Source organism: Taeniopygia guttata, chromosome 1 (assembly GCF_048771995.1).
Source record: "Taeniopygia guttata chromosome 1, bTaeGut7.mat, whole genome shotgun sequence".
Classification (NCBI taxonomy): Eukaryota; Metazoa; Chordata; class Aves; order Passeriformes; family Estrildidae; genus Taeniopygia; species Taeniopygia guttata.
The window spans coordinates 98,797,311-98,805,119 of NC_133024.1; positions in this window are offsets into that span (position 1 = coordinate 98,797,311).

The following is a 7,809-nucleotide window of genomic DNA, read 5'->3' on the forward strand; positions in this document are numbered from 1 at the left end:
ATATAAAACCTGAATTTTAAATGTGTTCACTGAGCCATCAAAAAGCAGCAAGAGACTTTGTGGGATCACAGCATCTTGTGTAGAGACCTAATCTGAACTATAAATCAACTGGATTTAAGTGCTAAGGTGACTAAGGCTACTAAAATGACTCCATCTTAATATTTTAATACCTTTGCTAATCTAGCTAGGAACCCAGCAGTTACTGCAAATCAATGGGAAAATCAATGCGTGAATTAGCTCTGGAAATGCAGCTTGGGTTGAGTGTTATCGATCAGACAATGCCTTAGTATTTTTTAAATTAGCCTATTTCTGCTCAGGATCACTTGGTTGGTTTTGTTTTGGGTCTTGTTGGGGTTTGGTTTGATGCAGCTCTGAAGCCACATCCACAGGCTTGGTTTCCTGTTCCCAGCAGAGTTTCTCTGAAACCACCATGAGTCTGCCTCCACAGGAGCAGCAGGAACTGGCCCTTCATTGCCAAACTGTGGAGAGGTGTTCCAGCCCTCAGGAGCCCTTGGGAAACCAAGGACCTTGAGGAAACATCTTAATATCTTGTGGTAGCCATGTCCTGGTGGACCAGGGGTGACTGATCTGTCTCGTCCATGTGCAATCCTCTAACAATCGTTTTTTTGAGTAAAAATTAACAACATTCACTCAACCCTTCCCCAGAGGTCATGTTCCCTAATTTTCATGTTGCTCTTCTTGGTGCCATCCAGATTTGTCACATTTTGTGCTTCCTTACTGATAGTGTCCATATCTGAAAACAACTGAAACTGTAATCAATGACCAGGAATCCAATTACTGGAACATTTTACATGCAGTGCCTTCTTTCTGGTGACATCAGCCAACATCAACTCATATGCCAGTTGAGACCTTTCTGGTAGTGCTACTTGCTCAGCCTTTCCCTTTTTTTGTCTCTGTACATCTGGCTCTAGGGTGGCACCAATTTCTGCATTGTCAATTTGTCTGGGCTGAAGCGCATCGCACTGATTTCAGTCCATTTTTCAAAATTTTATGATCATTTGGAATTGTAATCCTTTGAAAGACTCCCTTGGCAGTTCTTGGCAATGCCCAAAAACCTGTTAATAGATATTCTCTTCCCACATCCAGATGATATGGGATAGAGTAAAGCCCAGGAGAGGTATTAATATGCCCCTATTCTTGACTGAGAACCACAAAACCTGTTTTCTAAGTAATTATGTGCCTTTTGTGATTCTTGTCTTGCTCATCGCTTCTCAGTTTGCCAGTGGGACTGTCACATGGTGAAATGATGAAAGGTTTTTGTGCTGTTGTTTCATCTGTTGCCTGTCAGAGCAGAGAATTATGCCTATTATTACCTTGATTTTTTCTTCTTCGGTAGAGAACAGGAACTGTGTTGACCCTTCACTTCAACTCTCCTATTTTCTCTTCTGTGCTGGCAAGTTAATTGCACAATCACTGAACTGGGTACTTTGTAGGGTTCTGAAACAGGACTGGCTGATTCAATACTCTCTTTTTACATGCAGGTGGTATTTTTCTCCCTTTACAGTGCTCTGCTTGTCCAGAGGCAGCCCTGGTAGCTGTCACCTCCCTGCTATGCTGCAGGAGTCACCTCTGCTCCTCACTCCCACCTGCTGCCACCACCTGTCCGTGCACAGGCTGGAACCCCAAGGGCCACGTGCACGGCCCAGGAGCCCTCAGATAGTGGGATACTTCTGGGGGACAGCGTAGGCCAGAGAAGGGTGGCACCTCATGTCACATAGGGCTTGCCTCTGCACCCGCATTTGAATGTGTGTGCAAGCCCTGTTGTGAGCAGGTAGAGTCATGCTGAATTATGCTGCAAATTCTCAGCCCTGTTTCTAAGCTATTTTCTATTGCATACCTAAATGCAAACCTTGATATATACGAGGAATAATAAAATAACTACATTCCACCTTTCTTGCCATTGCCTTTACACAAGAGAAAAATAAGGTGTGAGATGAATTAGCACAAAGCTGCGTTTTGAAAAACTGCATTGGAACAGTGAGGAGTCACTGAGCCTCAGGCACATCAAACCTTCATGGATGGATTTGCTCCCTTTGAGAAGACATATGGGAGACAATAGATTTGTAGAATCATAGAATCCTAGAATAGCCTGAGTTGGAAGGGATTCACAAGGATCATCAAAGTCCAACTCCTGGCCCTGTACAGGACAGCTCCAAGGCTCACATTATGTACCTGAGAGTATTATCTCAGTCCTTCTTGAACTCTGACAGGGTTGGTACTGTGATTATTTCCCTGGAGAGCCTGTTCCAGTGCCCAACCACCCTCTGGGTGATAGCGACTTGATTGTGTCAGCCTTACTAGCACAGCAGGCTTTCTGCAGAGTGGCCAGGCTCCTATCTGGGAGTGATTTATATAGCCAGAGATGGTGATGGCCATCCATGCTTGGATGAGGAGCATTTTTTGTGGTGGACCATCATGCTGGTCTGGAAAGCTGATGAGAGCATGAAGACAGTTGTACCACAGCAAAAAGGGAACAGTAAACAGCTGAGAAAGGGAAGTACCTTGAGCCTTTTCAGGAAATTCAAACCTCCAAGGGCAGCAAGGCAGCAGCCATGGGTTGGGGCGAGAGGAGAGCAGCTGGGGGTTTAAACCGTGTCTCAGTGAAATCCACTGTTGTGTGCAATGGCAGCCAGCCTGCTTGGCAGGAGCAAAGGGCTGTGTCACTTTGCCACTGCCACAGCACAAAGGCTGCCTGTAACCTGACATGCTGACACAGGCTCCTTCTCCTCCCGTGTGCCAATTCTCCCCCCACCCCTCCCGTCTGCAGCGGGAGCTGTGGCTCCCAGCTCCTACCTGATAGTCCCAGTGCTGTCCCCAAGGTACGAGCTGTCTCATCTGCTGAAAAAGCTGCCCACCGAAGTTCATCTGTCCTCTGGCTCTGTTAGAGCAGTTTTCTGCCTCACCACTCATGTTGTTGGCTGAGCTGTGCTATGAAGCTAGGACTGCAATAACAGAGAATTGCAGTTAGGACATGCCTCAATAAAAACCCTCTGTGTTGTGTATTGGGCACCACACACCCTTAAAATACCATTATCAGGACAAATTTTCCACACAGGAGCGCTGTTTAAGCTCTCTGTTACACTTTGTCGTTCTGCCTAGTGCATAAAAGACGGACAGGAGCGTTACTCAGCGGCCACTTTGTGAAGGAGGACTCTGAAAGGCTGTGGCTGCACGGCGCCGGGATTGCCTGTCCGGGAGCATCCCCAGGGACACCGAGCTGCCGTGGCAGGGCCACCTCAGGGCCACCTCCCCGCCTGGCAAGGCTGCGGCCGTCCCACTCCCCCTCTGCCCTTTGCAAGGAGCAGCGCGCTTCAGTGGAACGCCGGGCGAATCCCTGCTCTGGGGACTCCCGCGAGGTGGCTTTGTGGAGGCAGGGAACAAAGCCCAGGGGTGGCTTCAGCCCCTCCGCACATGTCCCTGCAGCAGCGCCTGGCGAGGAGCCGTGCTGCCGGGGCATCGCTGGGGACAGCCCCCGCTCGCTCCTCTTCCTCGTGCTTCGAACGGGGGGCTGGGCAAATAGGCCTTTTAATCCCCTGGGCAGCCTTCTTCCCACATGACCGACTCTTCTGCATGTCTGCCATCCGCCTTTTCTCAGATTACAATGCTGGCACTGGGATGCCAGCTCCCTGGCTCCCTGACTCCCTGGCTCCCTGTCTCCCTAACTCCCTGATTCCCCGGTTCCCTGGCTCCCTGACTCCCCGGCTCCCTGACTCCCCGGCTCCCTTATTCCCCGGCTCCCCGGCTCCCCGGCTTCCCGGCTCCCTGGCTCCCTGACTCCCTGACTCCCCGGCTCCCCGGCTCCCCAGCTGCGAGCTTCAGCCCATGCCAGAGGGGCTTTGTCCACGCTGGGACACATCCCTGTCTACAAGAGGAGGCTTTCATGTGATCCTCGTGTCCGCTCTCCCTGGGGGACCAGAGCTGTGTGACAGCGAGCAGGGGCATCTCTCCTCCCCTGCAGGCACGCACCGCCTGTCCAGCTCCATCCGTGCCACCAAGGGCAGGTACCAGCACCGAGTCTCAACCCGAGCATCAGCAGCTTGGGCTTAGCTGGCTCGTCCTCTGCAGGAACGAGAAAAGGCAGATGAGCGGCTGGCTGGATTAATTCCCTATTGCCCAGCAGCAATGGAGGTAAAGGCAGCTCGTGCAGAGCACAGAGACCCCCACCCGCTGCACCACACTCAGGACCTCTGTCTGTGAGCGGAGGAAGCGAGGGGAGGCTGCTGCCAGGAGAGCACCCACCTCCCACAGCTGGTTCGACTGCCCAGCCACCCCCCAGTGACCTCCAGGAGCACGGGGAGCTTTGTGCCCCACTGGTCCAAGCCTTGGACAACTAATCCATACCTCTCCATAACCTCCTATCCCATTGGCTCCCTGTTTTATTTTTTCAGACCTAAAAAAGCTGTCACCTCCACAGAGCTCCACTGCACTCCGAGGTTGCCATAGGCTGGTGGCTGCTTCCCAAGTCCAAGAGTGCTCAGCATTGCCAAGGGGACAGGGCCAGCCTCAGATCTGAGGACATCAGGAGCTGTGTAAAGATGCTGTCAATTTCCTGAAGCATCGGGAAACCAAAGTGTTTTTGCAAAGTTTAGGAGAAAGTTTAGAAGCTGAATGATTTTTAGGAAGATGAGTGTACAAACTGGCAAGTTAAACCAGGGTTACTTTCAAGGCTAAAAATCAAAACCATACGCTATAAAGGCAGAGGAGAGGCAACCACTCAGGTGCAAATATTCTGCAGCCCTTACACCTTGCCCTTTACCTAAAAAAACACCTTGCCCCAACAATGAAGGGAAAGGTATTGATCCTCTGAAGCATGGCTTTGCATCCAGGTAACGTTACCAGTTTCTCACATCAGTTTTACTAAGCAAGTAGTCCCAGTTCATTTTACCGTGACCATGTGCTCACACATCAGCCCCTGCAAAGTTGTTTAGATACAATATCATCAAGAATGTTAGTCCAAAGTCTAAAATTCCTGTGGTCCACAACTGATAAAAGCTACATACTGTCATTTGTAGTAATTATAATTCAAATTATAGGAGAAAAGCAAAGGTGATAGAGAAATAATGCAAGAACACTCTTGCACTTTTTCCAAAATTAAATGCTTTCCATTTTGTCATTGCTGTAGCTAGCAAGGTGCTTTGACAACTTCAAATTGCCACCTCTAAGGGAATGGGAAACATGGTAGGAGGGAAGAGGAGAGACTAACAAAATAAAATTTTACTTTTTGATCTTAGATCAAATTCAGTTCCTACTGAACCTGCTTGCTTTGCTCAGAACAAAGCTGGATCTGGGCTATAAGGGCAAAATTACTCTGGACTGATGCAAACATCAATGCAGATACAAAATATCCGGTTAAAACACAAGGCTTTCATGTGAAGTGCATCCACAGTGCTTAATGTATTCACAAAACTGAATATACTGATACATTTGTGCTGGCAAGAGTGAACCACTCATCACTGTCAATGTACTTCAGTTTAATGTGGTTTGAAAAATAGCAGGTTCAGTCACCAAGTTAGGCATATCTAACTGCAAATTTTTCATTAGCAATTGTCTGTTTGCGTAGGAAGCTGTGGTGTCACTCCATTGCACACATCCCTTCTTGCATGGCACATTAAAAGGAAACAAAAACCATGAGAGGCCAAAAGGAGCTGCTCATAAAAAGCCAAGCACAGATTGTTCATTGCTAATGGATTGTGGACAGTTGGTCAATGTATTTTCTATAAAAACCTGGTGCATTTAAAGCAGCTTATTTCATGAATCACAGATTACTGCACCAAATTTCTGAGGGCATCTGAGCCATGTTTTAAGAATATCTAGAATCACAGCCCCCCACTTCTCACTGAGCTGTTTCACATCTTTGTTGCACTTCTTCCCTGACCTCAAAAGTAATTTATTTTGTCTTACCAAATTTGGAAGTGTACACGTGAAAAACTCTTTCTGTCAAGATGTGATAACTCTCCTTGCTTGGTCAAAACTGGCACCTGGTTCTTAAAAGAAATTATCAAACCAAAAGTTCTGCTGCTAATACTGTTATTTGTATTAATTTGGGAATTATTTCATAATGTACTCACAGTGATAAAGGAAAAGGACTTGACTCCTGCTCTGAGACTTCTTGAGCCCACTTCACCCATCTCTTTTGTGAACAACAGCAGAAACAATGGACTGACTCCCCTCAAAATGTAGAATAAAGGTGCTACGTTATGAAGGCTCAGCCAGGAAAGAGTTGTCCATGAAGATCAGTATGACAGAAGCAAATGTTGTACCTGGACAAACAGGAGCATATAGTGTGCATGGGGCTGTGAGCTCATCCCTGCAGGCTCTTCAGCACTGGCTGAGCCCCAGGGGAATACGGGTCTGGTTGTGAGTACCAGGCTGCAAGGTGGGCTGATAGAGATGTTTAGGGCTGAGTACCACAGACAGACTCTTTATACCAACATTCTTCAGCACTCCAAATGTCTGGCTAATGACTGACAGTGTAAACAACTTACTCGTGCATGATTTGTGCTCATTCTAGTGTACTTGCTCTCTCTCAAGTAAGCTGAACAGAACTGTGAAAGTCCTTTCTGAAATGTTGACTTGCTGGGGATCTGGAGCTAGTGATAAACACTGCAGATTTATTTCAAACAGAAATTCTCTGGGTTTATTGCTTCATATAATTGAACTTTCCTTTTTCCTCTCTTTTCTTAAACACAGCTCTTGAAAATGAAACAATTCAGTCTTGGGCATGCCATGTACCTTTTTTCAAGATTCATTAGCACAGTACAAATGTAACTGAAAGCAGAACCAACTCATTGTTTTGGGAAGCAGTTCACCATATAGTCTATACTGCTTGTTAGTCACTTTCCTGTTTATTATCACAGGCTGGATGCAGGTGGTTTAGAGAAAAAAAAAAAAATATAGAAGTTACATAAAACATGTGGGCCAGATCCTCAAGGGATATAAATTGTTGTTGTACCATTTACAGGCTCTGGAGGACAGACTGTACCAAATCAAAGTGTCCTTTGTCTTCTAATAAGATCTTATTGCATGGACTAGAAAAGAGATTTATTTCTTCTGTAGCACTGTGACCTTGATTAACCTCATTTGTAGCATCTATTTCAGTGAAAGAGATAATATCGTCACTGACTTAGCAACTGCATGTTGCTAAATGCAGTATATGGCTGCTCATGTATCATTTGCTTCTCTCAAGCAATTTTCTGTCAGCAGAGAGGTAAGCTAGATGTATGCTCTGGGTGATTTCCATATCATCATTAGCAGAAAATTAAACCAAACTGTTGTAAAAGGTGAGCTGTTAGGAAGACACTGATTAAATACTTACCACCACAGTCAGCCCACATTGCATCATGTCTTTTTTAGAGGATTTCAGCCTGTTTTCAAATTGGTGGCCAGTGCCATGGGCTCAACTGAACCTTCACTCAGGCCTTGAGAAGTAGGCTCAGATAAGCTTGGCCCTTTTTCATCTCAAGAGAATTTTATTTCAGTGTCATATAGTACCATACAGGAAAACAGCGATTCTTAATCTGTAGTTTGAGGTTGCTCTTGCACTACTAAGCTGTTCTCACCAAAATCTTTCACAGGTTCTTGCAGTGGTGCTGCAGTCACAGCAATCCATTGTGGTCACACTGAGGTATAGCTATCTGTCATGCAAAGAATGGGAAAGTGTGACTGTTTTGAAATGATGGGATCTGAATTACCTAAATAAAATTTTTCCTGCATGAGAGACCTTGGAACAACAACTGAGACAGTAATAATAACACTGTACTCTATATTTCCCCTCCAACACTGGCAAGC